The sequence below is a fragment of the Manihot esculenta genome, chromosome 10, assembly GCF_001659605.2.
Source record: "Manihot esculenta cultivar AM560-2 chromosome 10, M.esculenta_v8, whole genome shotgun sequence".
NCBI lineage: Eukaryota > Viridiplantae > Streptophyta > Magnoliopsida > Malpighiales > Euphorbiaceae > Manihot > Manihot esculenta.
Window position 1 is genome coordinate 26,411,643 of NC_035170.2, and position 17,937 is coordinate 26,429,579.

A 17,937-nucleotide genomic window follows, 5' to 3' on the forward strand; every position below is an offset into this window, starting at 1 on the left:
ACGATAGAGTTTTTTTTTTTTTTTTTTTTTTTTTTTTTTGGAGTTAATTCCTCTATCGTTGATTTGAAAATGTGATTATTATAAAATTATCGTTTTAAAGAATTAGTTGATAATTTTATAATTATCCTTGTGATAAAATTATAAAATTATAGAGCCAGAATCGACTTTTTTTTCTTAATTTTTTTACATTTTGATAATTGCTTCTCAATCAATTAACAAGGATTGGAAGGAGATTTTTGATTAATGTGAAAGAGTCATGTGTTTATATCTGTAGTTAATTTTTTCTTAAATTTTATTGATTCGGCTGTTCCGGAAGGTAATGTTCAATAGAGATTTATTGATTATTATGGGTTTTCGAAATCGCAACGACGACGTCAGTCTTGTAACCTTATTCAAACTTTATTTCGTAAAAACTCTTTTCCGTAATTTTATTCGGAAGATTTTAATGATTTATGCTCGAGAGATGAGAAAGAAGGAGGAGTATCTTTGCCAAATTATATTATGCAGGAGTTTAGACAAGCACTTGAAGACAATAATCTTGTTCAAATACTCACTGTTTGCTCTTTCTTCACATGGGAGAAGGGCAGGGAGTTGAAAAATCTGGTTAGAGAGAAGCTTGATAGAGCCCTTGCTACTGAGGATTAGGCTCGTAAATTCACTAATGTTGTCTGCTCGATTGTTCATGTTCCTAAATCGGATCACAAACCGTTGGTGATTAATACAACTCCTAAGGATAATAGGGGAGATAGAAGGAGATTTCGATTTGATAATGCATGGTTATGTGATGAGGGTCTGGCTGAGGTTGTTAAAGGAGCTTGGGTTAATTCTATACCAAGCAACCTTTTGATGAAACATGGTGATTTAGTTTTTGCTCTTTCGTTGTGGGGTAGGAGTAGAAATAGAGAGTTTTGGGAAAATAAGAAGACTATACAGAGATTATTGGATAATGGGCCCAGTACTGTTTCTCACGCCTCTTTAAAGGAAGACTGAAATCGTTTTCTTAAGCAGGAAGAAGCTAGACTTAAATAGCAGGCAAAGAGCTTTTGGCTTAAAAATGGGGATCGAAATATAAAATTTTTTCATGCACAAATTAATGGTAGACGAAGAATGAACCGTATTACTAAATTAAAGGAGTTGTCAGGTACCTGGATTGAGGATGAGCAGGAAATTAAAAATCATGTTCTGTATTATTTTCAGTCTATTTTTTATGGCGGTTCTGTGGATTGTGAACGGATTTTTGAATTGGTGCCGCCCTTGATTAGTGATGCCAATAATGCTGATCTTTGTGCTCCCTTTTCGAATGAGGAATTTAGAGCTGCTCTTTTTCAGATGCATCCAAACAAGGCACCTGGGCCGGATGGGTTAAATCCTGCATTTTATTAGAGATTTTGGCACTTGATTGGTAATGATATTTTTGATGGTTGTCGCCTATGGCTTCAATAAGGTACTTTTCCTTATTCTCTTACTGAAACATTGATTGTTTTGATCCCTAAAGTAGATAGTCTTGAAACAGTTAAAAACTTTCGTCCAATTGCGTTATGTTAATGTTATATAATATTGTGGCTAAAGTTTTGGCCAACAGATTTAAAAGGTCCTATGATTATCTCTGAGAATCAGTTTTCCTTTATCCCTCATCGGTTGATTACCGATAATGTTATAGTTGCGTTTGGAATGATTCATAATATGAAAATTAATAAGGGTAGAAATGATGGTAATTGTGCACTTAAAATTGATATTTCTAAGGCTTATGATATGGTAGAGTGGGAGTTTCTAAAAGGCATGCTGGAACGATTTGGTTTTTCTACACAATGGATTAGGTGGTTGACTATGTGTTTTTCAGATGTTTCTTACAATATCAATTTTAATGGTGATTGGATTGGTCATATTGTGCTTAGTAGAGGTCTTCGACAGAGAGATCCTATCTCTGTATCTCTATTTGGTGTGTGCAAAAGGCTTATCGTTACTACTTAAAGATGTTGAATATAGGGGCTGGTTGCAAGGCTATAGGGCAGGTGTTAGATGCCCAAAGATCTCACATTTATTCTTTGCAGATGATTCTCTGCTATTTTTTAATGCTAAATTGGAGGAAGCAGATAATATTAAATCTATTCTCAATAGCTATGCGGCTGCTTCTGGAGAAGTGGTGAACTTTAATAAATCAGGCATTTCCTTCAGTCCCAATGTGGTCTCCTCTATAAGGTCTAATATCAGTAATATTCTAGATATTCATTCACCATTGAATCATAGTGCCTACCTTGGGTTACCTTCTCTTATTGGGAGGAATAAAAAAGCAATTTTTGGTTTTCTGAAAGAAAGAATGTGGAAGATGATTAATTCATGGAGCAGCATATTCCTGAGCTAGCTGTTTGGAAAAGTGTAATGGCATCAAGGGAGTTGATTCGAAGGGGTACAAGGTGGAGGGTGAGTAATAGAGAGAAGATTTTAGCGGCTTCAGATCCCTAGATTCCTAAGGAGGATACATTTTTTGCAGATGATGGCCTCGATTTTATTGAACCACATTTGCATGTTTGTGATATTTTTGAAGGTAATGGGAGGGATTGGAATATTGCTATTTTATTGGAGCTTTTTTCTCCTAGAGATATCAAGGGCATTATTAGTATTCCTATTAGTATTTATCAATAAGGAAAATTCCTTCTTGTGGCACTTTAATAAATGAGGTGTGTATACGGTGAAGTTCGCATACTTTGTTTGTATGAACTTGCTAGGAAGATCATCTTTTAATGTGAGGGGTGAGTTGTGGACTAGTTTATTGAATGTTTTGGTTACTCGAAAAGTGAATGATTTCTATTTGAGAGCTTGTAGGAATATATTGCCTACAAAGGATAACTTAAGGCACAAGGGTGTGGATGTGGATGCTAGATGTCCTTGGTGCCATGAAGATGAAAGTGTCAAATTTATTTTGTTGCATTGTCATGTGTCTAAAGAAGTTTGGAGGTTAGGAGGAGTGGGAGATTTGCAGCCTAATGATAATTTTTTTAATTTTTTACTACATATTTTGAAGTTTTAAGATAAGTTTCGAAAAACCTTTATAATAGTCTGTGCATAGAGATTATAATCAGTAAGGAACTCATTATTATGGAATCAGGTGCAAAATTCAGCTGCTCACCTTGTGGAAGACGTCATGCCTCATATTTTGGATTGTATAGAAATATCAGTGCTACTTTATATCATAGCAGGAACTTGTTTTATTCCTTCAACTCTGCTCATGATCCTGAAGCCATTCCTCTCCAAATTTGTGTGTCATCTTCAAGCTTGGATAATTTCAGTTGACTTTCAAGTTAATGGGGTTTTGTTTCAAATTCAAGATTTTATTGGCTACGGTTTTATTATGGAAAACTCTGAGGGTATATTTCAACGTGGTATTTTTGGTTTTTCGGAAGGAAATGGTACGCCGGTAATTGTTGAAACTTTAACTCTCGGTCACTGTTTGCTCTTTGCGACGGAATTTTTACCTTTTAATAGTTGTATTCTTATAGATTATTTGCAAGTGATTCAATCTCTTTAGTCTCCACATTTAGATATTTCTGAACTGGGTTTAATTTTGAGTAATTGTAAATTTTGATTATGAAACTTATTATAAGGTAATTTACAAGTGAAATTAGAATGCTTTTATAATGACAAATCAGATAATATAATGCAGGATTTGAGTTTATTTCTCTTATAATATTAATTTCAGCCTATTTAAAGATATTATTTACGATTTTGTTCGCGAATTTATTCATAAATTTAGAAATAAGTCGAGTTCACAAAATTTTTAACGAGTCAAATACTATAAATTTCAAGTTTGGTTCGTTTACTAAACAGTTTAATTCATTTATATCCATATTTTTCTCTTTCACCTTTTGTTTTATTTTATACTACTTTTTTGACATTATTTTACAAGTAAAATGGTAAAAAAAGAAAGATGGTCTTTTTAGATCTATAGTGTTTTTTAGTTGTTTGTTCTTAATTGTATTTTTTTTTAATTTTATTTTGCCTACAGGTTTAGTATTGTATCACCAAATTAAGTCTTTGAAACTCGACTTAACCTACTCTAGCTCTTGGAAAAAATGGGCTTCTTCCTTTGTGACACCTTCTTCTTCTGTTGGATAGCATTTTTCTTCATCTGCATGAGTCCTGAACTGCTGTGGATCTACCTTAATTAGTTGAGTAAAAGATCTCTTATCAGGCTCTCATGCTGAGGGAATTTGGTTCTTTAGTTGTTCTCTACTAAGTTTAGTAGATCCATCCTCAAGACTCCTAATTAGATTGGTGGTGGGCTCTTCTTTGCATTCTCTTTCACAACTATTGCTTTGCTCTCTTTGATTTTATTTTATTTTTGACTTCTAAAATTCATAAGGTGTTTGGTATTTTTTTGGATTTAGTCATTTCTGTGCTTCAGTAGATGATTTTTTTTTTCTTATGATCTCAAAAACCTCTGCTCCTAAAGTTATTCTAGATAAAAATTCAAATTACCTTTCCCATTTCAATTTTGAAATAAAATTTATATTTTTTTATACATTAGCCGCGATTTAAATTTTAAAATGAATCGTTTTTCTGTTTAAAATGATATTTTTTTTGTTTAATGGAGTTTTATTAATATAACCACTAGCTTTACTTTAAAAAAAAAAATAAAAACCTAAAATATTACTTTAAAATGCTTATAAAGCACAAAAAAGACCAAATCTATGAAGAGATGAATTGTGACCTCAAATTTTGGATAATTATTGACCTTTCAAAATAAATAATTATTCTTAATTAAAAGCCCAAACATTTCATTGTTAAAAAAAATTCAATAATGTTATCTTTTTCATTCCAATTCCATTATACTACTAGAGAAGGTCCGACCCATAATAATTTCAGCATTTTGACCCGCTGATATGAGGCATTAGCATTCCACACCTGTCTTCCGCTCCGACAATGGTCGATCAAATCAAGGGAGCGTAGATCTTAAGACCACAAAACCAAGTAAAACATACACCAACCAATAACCTCTAAAAAAAATATTGAATTTGACTAAAAAATTAAAACCGTACATACTATTGATATTGCTGAGATTAGATTGATGACGTAACTGTAATGGAATTGTAATGTGATTGGCTAGAATCTAAGAGAGAAAACGTGAGGTGATGGTGAGTACTCATGGCAACCACTCCAACGTTCAAGTCAATATCCTGAAAAATAAAAAGAACACAATAGATTACTTAGAGTTTGAGTAGTATTAGATATTGAATAGTATTAGATATATCATATTTTTATCTCTGCGATCGTTTCCCCTTTATACTCTAAGAAATGGAGATAAATATAGCATTTTATACTCCAAGAAACGGAGATAAATATATTATTTCCTAAAAATCCAGCGATTATATGGTCGGCTGCTCGATAATAGATATTGTCGGCTAATAGATTGGTGATCCCGCTATCACAAGTGGTATACGGATTGTGCTTGATAACAATAACTCTGTAGTAACGCTCAGTCTATTAAGAGAGGATGAGTATTGATGATAATTCGAGTATTAAAGTGTTCCGGTCTCTCTTTTCTGTGACGAGACCGCATTTTTCACTTGTCAAATCCTTGTTACGTGGTCCCTGACAGAGAAGTCTCATGCATAGCAACTGAACGGATAGATAAAAACTAAATAAACACTCGATCCTTAATGATTGAAAAATCCTTTCTCTATCAACTAGAGATCAGAGAGACTTGAATCAATTATGTATCTTTTAAACTAGTATAAAAAAGATGAGACTTGAATATGCAGTAAACACGTCGTTACATTTGATTAATGAGAATAAATTTCTCCTTATAATACCACTTGAAACTATATTTATTTGTAAAATATACTTCCAAATCTTATAATTCAATAGTTTTCTATGTTAGGAGGCATAAATAAAATTCAAACAATGGAGGCTAACATATCCGATTTGTAATGCTATGTTTTCAACTCATTATAATTCTTAGATGAATTTTTTTCTTGTTAATGCCAAAATTTTTTTAAAAAAAAAAAATAAAATTGCCAACCACATCTATGACAGATCCACAATGAAAAATAATCAGTGCTTCAGCTATAACTTAGCTGCAAATTTGCAACAGAATTAATAAGAATTAGTACTTCCGTTGCTAATTCCATCAGAAAATGGCAATATATCCAAGTATTTAGAAAAGTTCTCCCAATTTTACCTCTCCACTTTTGTTCCCTCCCAACCCAATAGGAATAGTAGGAGGCCCCCTTGTGGAGACCAAATCTCACCACCATCGCCTTGGAGACCATCGGCTGACCACCATCCATCCTCCCGCTTGCCATTCATGGTTGCCATAAGTTTTCTTTACTTAAAGATGATTTTAGTTAAAGATATAAAATATAAGTAGATTTTGATTAAGATTACATAACCTAACAATGTTTTGAAGATTAAAAGCTCCTCACTTTTTTTTCCTTTTTTAACTTTTTCTCTTTTTTGAATTTTAATTTTTTCTTTGCTTTCTTCAAACTTACTTTATTTAAATTGCTACAAAAATATATCTAAATTAACAGCTAAAAATTATTATTTCATATACTTAAATTATAACCATAAGCCCACAGTAATAGTTTGAAATTCACTGCATTTACTTTATTTTTATACAAAAATAATGGTTTATTTATTTTTTTGTAATTAATAAAAAGTATCATTAAAATTATAATTTTATTAAATATAACTAAATCATTTATTAAAATATATTACATTATATAATAAAAAAAATAAATTTTCATTTGCAATAATTTTAAATTTTTATTAAATTATTGACTTAGTAATATTAAGATAACAATTTTATAACTATTACTACGATATTGCTGAATAAACCCTAAGATATAGTAGTGCTAACATAGTTTTGGTTAAAATTTATGTAATATAACTAGATTTTGGTTAGGGAGTGATATAATGTAATAAGGTTTTGATTTGTCAAATAATATTACTTTTTCGTTCAATAATTTTTATCTATTTTTTTAGTTACCTCAAAATTATTATCTATTTTCTTTTTTTATACTATAGTAAAATATAAATTGATGATTATAATTTTATTTAATTTTATCTTATTTTTAAAAAAAATTTCAAAATATCTTTTAATATTTAATAAAAATTATTATTTTTAAAATGATTATAATTAAAAAGTTAATAAAAAATTATTTTTTAATATATGTTAAACAATAAAGTGAATAAAAATTATAAAATAGAGAAAGTATATATTTAATATATTTAAAAAGGATTTTGATTAGAAAAGACATAATATTTAGAGATTATATAATATGACAAAATTTTAGTTGATTAAATAATATTACATATTTAGTCTATTACAAGTTAATTAGGGCTTGATAATAAGTTTAATCTTATATTTAACCTCATAATAATTTTTAAAACATTGCACATTTAGTCTCATAAATAGTATAAAATATTAAATATTTAGTCTCATAATAGGTTTGAAATAATATTTGTATTTTTAATTAAAATTAAATAATATTACATATTAAACATTTATTTATAAATTTATAACCTTAGTAAACTATTGAGGGAGACTTTGTTTTGCCTTGCTTTGCTTCTTGGGTGATATTAACCCTTTGATATGTACTATAAATTTTTTAAAAATGTTGGTATATTAACTTTTATATTTAAAGGTGTAAAATATATTTTACTGATGGTTGATAATTATTTATGGCTAAATACGTAAATTCACTCTTAAATTTTATCAAAAATATTTTGTGACATTCTCCTTTACGATCGTACCATTTCATACTTACATTTATAAAAAGTGAAATTAAGTGAATTTTATTATTCTAGTCCGCAAAGAGCGTGAATTTACGTATAAAACAGAAAGTGAAAATTTAGAAAATAATGACATGAAATTTTTTTTAAAAATCTAGAAAATATAAATTAAGATAAATTTTCATGAGTTTAGGTGTGTGAGGGACTACTTTTTGATTAGCTGAGTGACATCATTTCAAGTGTGAAGAAGAAAAATTCAGGAACAAGGCTCTTATTCTAATAGCAAACCAGGACAACTCAGGGAAGTTTCCATTGGTTGTTTCAATTTTGCTGTGATCTAGAGTTTTTAAGCGTGCTCGATCCCAGTTTGCCACCCATAGAGTCACGCCCACCACCACGGCTGTCGTTGAAGTTGACACCAGCAACAATGGAAGTTCCATTGCTATGGAGAAGCTTCTCCTCAACATTGATTTCTCCATTGGGTCATTCTCGAGAAATGCGCTGCACAGATCGGGGAGAGAAAGAGAAATATATATTATCGATAATTTTTTGTTTCAATGGAAGTTCCATTGCTATTGACCATTTGATATATTAGATCTTTTGGGATGACTTATTTTCTTGAGTGATATTGACTATTTGATATTTTAGTTCCTTTAAGATGGCATGCTTACTTAGTGTTAGTTACTAAGTGATATATTAATTCCGTTAGGATGGGCTATTTGCTTAGGTAATATTTACCATTTGATATATTACTTGCTTGGGTAATATTGACCATTTAATCTAAGCTATTAATATTAGATTTTACAGCAGATTTAAATCGGATTTAATTTTTAGTGTCTGCGTTTAATGGAGACCTACAATAATTTTTTCGAAAAGCAAATTTTGAGACGCACGATTTTCAAAAGTATGACAAGGATTGTAGGCCTTGTTATAAAATTCGATATGAAAATTCTATAGTTTAGGAGTTAATTTTGCATTTTAATTAATTTTTTTGGATATTTTTATAATTTTATATATTAGAATTTTTTTTTATTATAAATAGTCTTCCTTAACTATTACAGAGACATTTTTCAATCTATAAAGAGTTTCAATAAGATTTTTCGACCATTAACCTATCTTTTCTCTTATATTGTTTTAATCAAACGATATTGATTAAAACTTATAACGAAATTTAAATAGTCTTTTATCAAATTCCTTTGAAACTACGTGCTTGCTTGTTGGTGCTATTGACCATTTTGATATATTAGTTCATTAGACATGGTTACTTACTTGGATGGTATTGACCATTTGATATATTAGTTCTTTGGAGTGGCTTGCTTAGGTAGTTTAACATTTGATATATTAGTTCCTTTGGATGGCATGTTTACCAAGTATTAGTGACTATTTGATATATTAATTCTTTTAGGATAGTTTGCTTGTTTGGATGATACTGGACTTTAGTCTACCTTACTTCTTATTTTAAATATATTAGTTTCTTTAAATTGATTTATTTCTAATTTAATTTTTCATGTAGCTTGTTTATTTACTGCAATACTTAGAGTGAGTAGTATTTAGTTCAAATTGAAAAAACTAATCGAACTGAATTAATTTAAAAATTCAGTTTGATTTTTTATGTATTTTAATTCGGTTCGATTTTTAATTTTAAAAATTTTAATTATTTTGTTTCGGTTTAATTTTGATAAAAAAATTAAAAAAATTAAATCGATTAGTGATAATAATATATTATTTTTGATATTTAAACTAAAAAATATTATATTTAAATTAAAATAATTTCATAATTCTAATTTTTAAATTTCAAAACATATAAAACGATATAGCAGAAAACACATCAAAGCAAAAGGTTTTTAATACAACAATGAAAATCTAAGTGAAACAGAATACATTCAGCACTTTAAAATGGAGAAATTTACCATTAAATTTTTATATTTTTAGAAAATTTAATGGTTGATTTTTTTATTTTAAAAATATATTAAATTATTTTTAATATTTAAAAATATATTAATTAGTCAATTTATTAATTTTAATTGTTAAATTTTATAAAAAAATTTAAAATATCCTAATATAAAAGGACTAATTAATATAATTTTAAAAAGTTTAAAAAATTAACTAATGAATTTTTTATATTATAAAAATTAAATACTAATTTTACCATTAAAATATTATAGTTACTTATTAGCTTAGTGATGGTTTTATTTTCAAACGAATTCAAATGTTTGTCACTAAAATATTACTTTTTGTCATTTTTAAATACAAATTTTAAATTTTATTTTTAGTTATTTTTTTTGAAAATTTTGTTTTAGATTTTTAATAAAATATATTTATATAGAATTTAAATATTAAAATATTTCTTCAACTAATTGAATTTAAATATAATATAAATATAATTAATCCATAAAATTAAAGATTTTAAAACAAAAATAAAATAAAATAATTTTCTAATTATTGAATATCTTTAAGAGTATATATAGAGATGTCAATATTTCCCCTCTTTTCATATATATATAATTATAGTTAAAATATTTAAAATGGAGATTTCAAATTTTAATTAAGAAATTAGAATAATAAATGTTAATATTTTTAGGATATATAATTAATTAGGTAAACTGATTATTTACATAAATTTAATTAATATTTAAAAAGAATAAATAAATGACACAGACTATGATATATATATTAATTTAAAATTATTTTAAGAATTATAATTATAAAAAATTAAAATATTTGTATATAATATTAAAAATTTTGATTTAAAAATAATTAAATCTAAATTTTAAATTATTTTATTAGATTAATTACATTGAAAATTGATTATAATTATAACAAATTTAAAGTTTTAGCTTTATGATTTAAAATTAATTTAAAAGTTGGTTGCAATTTTAATAAAATTAAAATTTTTAATTATAATTGTAATTAAATAATTTTAAACTTTTAATTAGACAAATTATTTAATAGATCGCTTATCATGACAATAAATTTAAAAATTTTAATTTTATGATGTAAATTGAACATTTTAAATATAATAATAATTATGATTAAAAAAATAATAATAATAATTAAATATAAAATTTTGACTTTACCTAAACATTATAGATAGTAGTTTAAATTAAGTATAAATCGTTGAATGGAGCATGCATGCACTATTAATTTTTCTTCAAAAGGCGTGTGGACGTGATAAAGTCAATGTCGGTTATGTTGACTGAAAAATTAATATTTTAAAATGCTGCATTTTTGCCCATATTTTTTACTCTACATGCATTAATGCTCCAACTCTATTTTATACTTCTTTGATTTTATAATTTTTATTTTTTTATATATATTAAAAAAATATTTTTTTAATTTTTAATTATATTCATCTTAAAAAATATTAAATTTTTATTAAAAAATTAAAAAATATTTTGAGACAATTTTTATAAATAAAATAAAATAAAATAAAAATAAAAATTAAAAAAATATATTAAAAATAAAATAAATTTATAATAATAAATTTATATATTACTATAATTTTAAAAATAATAATAATTTTAAAATAATAAATAAATAAAAATTATAAAATAGGCAAAATAGTCCATATAAATTAAATTTAAAAAAAATCAATGAATGGAGCATACCCTATTACTATTTTTTCTTTTTTTATCAAAACGCGTGTGGACGGGACAAAGTCGGTGTTTGCTACGTTGACCGGTCAAAATATTTTAAAACGCTACATTTTGCCCGTATTTTCTTATCGACAGTCATGAATGCTATGGCTATACTTTATGATTTTTCCTAACAGAAGCGTTGTCTTATTAAAAGCAAAACTAAACATGTACAGAAGATGAATGAATGAGAGCATTCAGTATTCACATTGAGAATGTCTACCCACACCTCAGTGCATGGGCGTATCCATTATTTAATTTTAGAGCAGGTAAATAATTTATTCGAAATTAAGGGTTAAAATATTTATTAATTTGTCAAATTTAACAAATAAATATTAATATTAAACTATAATAATTGATAATTTAATAAACTAACGAGAGCAAAATTTTATTTTTAAAAAAGTGTAATGATAAAAAATTATATTTTTATCTATTTATTATTATTATTTTAAAATTATTATTAATTTTTTTATACTATAATAATATATAATTTAATTATTATAATTCTATTTAATTTTATTTTATTTTTAATAAATTTTTTAGTTTTTTTAATAATTAATAAATTTTAATATTTTTAAGATGAATATAATTAAAAAATTATTTTTTTAATATGTAAAAAAATAGAAAAAATAAAAACTCGAGTATATATGATTTGAAAAAGTTGACCTCCAAGTAATTACGGTTCCCATTAATGCAACTCCTTGATTTGCTGGCAAAGGATGCATGCCTAGGTTTACGTGATAAGCCATCACTTCCCAGGCTGTATAAACTCTTTCATTTTATCCCGACTCTATAAATGTCTTCACATTTCTTCTGCATAAATCAATGACCGAGTGGACTATTTTTTACAAAAAAAATTAATTTTTTTTATTTTTAAAATATAATTTAATTAATAAATTTAACCTTTTACTTTTAAAATCTAATAATTCATTTTCTAAAATTTAATTTTATCAAAATTAAATATACTTCTATAAAAAAAACTATTAATAGCATAAAAATGATGAAATTATATTTTTTAAAATTCAATATTTTAATTTTTAAAATTTAATTTTATCAAATTTAAATGTGTCTTTTTCAATAATTAACTTATTTGTAGTCGCTTGATTCTCCCCCTTCACACTATTGTTACTCGATGATGTCCCTATACCATCCACCATTATTGCTTTGTCGTTCATTGCTCGTTGTTTACATCATTGCTATTAACTCCGTCTTCCACTCAAGTTGCTGCTTCCACTCGTGATGGTGATGAGAGCTTTTTCAAGGTTTTAATGAAGGCAATAAGCGGCGATGACGAGGCTTCACAGCTTCGATGAAGGTAGCAAGAGGACGAGGCTTTGCGGCTTTAACTAAGGTAGCAAGATGAGTGCTTTTTCGAGCGGCAATGACAAAAGCAGCAACGATAATGAGGAATTCTTATTGTGGCTATGATGAAGGCAATGAAAACAACAACTGGTACTTCTTCTTCAATAGTGGCAATGAGCTGGCGATGATTATGGGAGAAGGGAGGAGGTGATTTGAGGGATGGATGAAAAAGAATAGAGAGAAGAGAAAGAACAAAAGGGAAAAAGATGATAACGGTTATTTTTCAGATTATATATTTTTTTTCTTTGACTAGATTTATATTATTGATTCAATAGAAATTTTTTAATAGAAAGATTTTGAATTTAGATGAAATCAAACGTGTATTAAAATTTTAAAATAGAAAAAAGATTTTAAATTTAGATGAAATCGATCAAACGTGTATTAAATTTTTAAAATAGAGAAATAAATTTATCGAGTATTAAAGTATTAAATTTTAAAAATAGAAAAATAAATATGTTAATTATCCTGTATTTCGAAAAAAAAAATAAATTTTTTTAATTCATAATATTATTATGGAAAATTACTATGAAATCTATAAAATTTTTAAAAATTTATTAATTTATATTTATTTAAAATATTATCCATGTGTTTTCATTATTCATTTTATTTCAGTTTTAATAAAATAAAATAAATATCATAAATATTTAAAATTCTAAAAATTAAATAATATATTTAAGTAATTAAATAATAAATATATTTAAAATAGTTAATAATTTTTTAATAAAAAAATTAAAAAAAAAATAAATTTTATAAAATATAAAAATATTTTAATCGAATACAAACAAATTAATGAATTTTTAGGATACTTGCATAATAATTTATTGTATTATGAAAACATCTGCACAATTCATAAATTAGGCTCCATTAAATCCAATCAGAAAATAATAAAAGCCTAATCTAAAGTCTAAAATATTAAAAAAAGAAAAAACATAAAAAAATAATAATATTAAGAAGGAGGTTGGATGGTTCAGACCAAATAAGGAAACTAGCTAGAATGATATGTAATTAAAATTTTGAAAAAAGTTTTTATCATCAAGTCAAATCCCAGATTGCCATGGCACATGCAAAACTCTAATTTTTACAAGTGATATACCCGCTCTTTATGGACAGTATGACACGACTGCATGACTAAAGTTGAAAAAAAAATATTTTTAATTTTAAATAATCAACTAAACATAAATTTTAAAAAAATATATAAAAAATATAAAGTAATTTTATTATTATTTATTTTAAAATTTATAATTTAATTTTATATCATAATGATACTTCATAAAATTATGATATTATATAAATTTTAAAATTTATATTAATATGACATGGAGTGAATAATTTTAAAGTATATAATAAATTTAGACCGGATTTAATTTTTAATATCGATATACAATAAAAACTCATAATAATTTTTTGAAAAAAAAATTTTATAACCCATGATTTTTAAAATTTTGAAAAGAGACGTAGATCTACCGTAAAATTCGATATGAAAATTTTATATTTTAGAGTTAATTTTATATTTTAATTATTTTTTAAATAGTAATTTTACATATAAGGTGTTATTTTTATTATAAATATCCTTTCTTACATATTATAAACTCACTTTTTAATGGAATTTCAATAAAATTGTTTATCTCTCGATCTATTTTTTCTTTTATATCATTTTATTCAAACGATATTGATTAAAATTTTTGACGGATTGTCATTAGTTTTTTATGATAAGGTTATTTCAATTCTGAATGTGAATGCTGCAATATTAATTTTGAAAATTACAAAGAAAAATAATATATATTTACTTGAATTAAATTATTTAGTTCAATTTTGTCATAAGAAGGGGTATATTTTCTTAAATTTGTGTTCATCAATATCGCCCTTAATTTATTATTGGTTTTATTTTTTGACTCTTACTTTGCCTTTGATTTTATTTTTTAATACAAGTATGAGCTTCTCGTTGACATTAATTTTATGCATATATAGCTTGAGTTTTTTTTTTTTAAATTGTTTTTTAATTACCAATGGATAAAGTATAAGATATGAGAAAATAATTTGTCAAGACATGAAGTTACAAAGACAATGGTGTTATAAATTATTGAGTAGTTGAGATTGTTGGGATTTGGCCATATTATACAAGATAAATTGGACAGTACTGCACGATTGCATGACTAAGGTTAAAAAATTATTTTTAGCTTAAATAATTAAATGGGACATAAATTTTGGATGTGGTTTATGCAATATCAATTTTGAAAATTAGAGCAATATATGTATACTGAGATTTTATAGGTCATTAGATATGGAAATTTGAATTGTGATTTAATTTATCGAGTGATGAATTAATTATGATTGGTTCGATTAATGGAGAAGTGCGGAAGAAATACCTTTTGAATTAGATTAATGATATATATATATATATTGGTTGATATTTTGACATTCCTTATATTGTGTTCATCGAATTAAATTGAATATTCTATTGCAGTGCAGAAATATCAGACAGTTCATTAAAGGTGAGAAGTTAACTAATAAATACAGAGTAAGTTAATCCATATCCTATTTATCATATAGCAGTCTATTTTACTGCATGCGCATTTATGATTCTGATGGTATACCGAAGAGATGACTAACATATTGGAGGTCTGTACTTTACCCTGATGTCATCAAGTCATGTCCGGCTCACTCAATTTATATAAAGTTGAGTTTATTTTGATAACTGAGATCGGTAGTACCCACATTTAATGTCTCCTTAATAGTATCATTTTAAAGAGATTTATTGGTCCGCTTCAAATTTTGGAAGAGTGAAGGATATTGATAATTTGATTCTCCTTCTTAATAAATCAGATTTTTTTACTGTTCAATCGGATAAAATAAAAAGATTTGTATTATCCTTCTGAATTTTATATATACGTACTATAATTTTAATGAAAATTATTTTTTATACGTTATCATATATATATATATAATTGAATTAAATTATTTATCAAAAAAATAATATTTAATTTGTACGTTAAGTTTATGAAATTTTATAAGATTTTTAATTTTAAAAATATTTGATAAACATCTAAATTATTTAAAAATAAAATTAAAATGAACTCACAATCTCAATCAGCAGCTGGTATAAATATTTTATAACACTTCTATACTAATATAAATTTAAATTAAACTTTTTTTTATAATTATTCTTATTATTAAATTATCAATTATTATTAATGAAATTAAGCGATAATTTATATCTTGCGGATATATATATATAAGCTCATCTATATAACTTTATAGGAAAATTGAAATTTTAGATTCATATTAGCCAATTGCAACATTGAAGAATATAGTATTGAGTTGATAATTCAAAAAATAAAAAATTTCTCATAGAATATCTATTGCAAAAAGTTGTCGATTTGATTTCAAACTAAACAAAATTAAAATAATTAAAAAAATCAAATTAATAAATAAGCTTAATCAAACTAAAATGATTAATATATTTAATTAATTAATTATTATTATTTTTATTAAGATAAGAGTTGGATATGATAACATCAGTTGTGGCTAGGGGTGAGCAGTATTCCGTTCAAATCGAAAAAATCGATCGAACCGAATCGATTTGAAAATTTAGTTCGGTTTTTAATTTTAGAATTTTCGGTTATTTCGGTTCGGTTCGGTTTTGATAAGAAAAAAATCGAAATAACCGAACCGAACCGATTAGTGATAATAATATATTTTTTCAATAGAGAAATTAAATCATATTAATATTAAAATATTTTAATTAAATTTTAAAATATTAAAAATAAAATGTAAAAAATAAAAAAATTATTAAAAATTGAAACCGATCAAACCAAACCGAATCGAACCGAATCAGATCGGTTTGATTCGATTCGATTTCTGATCAAAATCAGTTCGATTCAATTTTCATAAACACTAAAATTTTGGTTTTTGATTTATTCAATTCGGTTCGATTTTGAACCGAACCGACCGAATGCTCACCCCCTAGTTGTGGCACTGAATAATGGCGAAGGGGATGTGCCGCCATCTGTCCCATCCTTGATCTCGCCATTGAAGGATTGGAAAGTTAAGATCACACATTTGTATAAGGAAGTAAATTCCCAAAAATATTAATTGAAGAACTAAAGTAAATTAATTTAAAACTAAATACAAAATAGGCTGTTACTGGGGCCGATATATTTGTCAAAATTAATTCTGTAAATTTAATTTTTGAAATAATTTTTTTAAAAAAAAATTACTATCAAATTTTTAAATTTTTTAAAAATTCATTACTTCACATTTATTTTAAAATTGTTCAATTTAATTTTTTTTTATATTTTATAAAATTAAACCGTTTAATATTCCCATGAAAAGTTAAACAATACAAATATTTAAAGTGAATAATAAATTTTTAATAGAGGAATTAAAAAAATTTAATTGATTAAAATAAAATATATTTTTAATCGAGTAATTTTGAAATATGTACAAATTAATGAATTTTCACAAAATTGAAGTATTTTACAGTAATTTTCCTTTTTTAATTACTAATATTATATTTCTATTCGGTCGACCGGTAGTTCTCCTTGCTGTAGAAAAGGCGCAACGGCTGATCACTTGCAATTAGGGATGTAAACGGATAGTATATCCGTAAAAATTAAACTACCCGAATTCAAATTCAATTTATATTAGTAATATCTCAATTCGTTCTGAATCTGATTAAAAATTAATTTAAACTATCCGAATCCGTCCCAAACTCGATTATTATTATTTGGATAAAATTCCAACCCGTTTAATCTTATATATTTTAATTAATAATTTATATAAAAAATATTTTTCATTAATAATTTTCATTTAAAAAGTTTAATATTTTTAAAGAATATTTAAATTTAAATTTTTAAATAAAAATATATAAAATAATTTATAAATATTATTATAAAATATATTTTTTATATTAAATTAATTATTTATATAAACGGGTTCGGATAATGGGTACCTGTACATAAAATCTGAATTCAATCCGAATCCGCAATGAGTATTATTTTTAAAACTCGAACCCGTTTCAAATCCAATTATAACTATCTAAATCTATTTTATTAAGGTTCGGTCGGATCGAGTATCCGAAAATACCCTATCCGATGACATCCATATTTATTATATCCAATATTATATCCATTTGTGAGATCAAAGCGTTTTTTTATATTAGGGTTTTGTTTTCCTATATAAGTTGAGCTGGGGTTGGCAGCTTTAC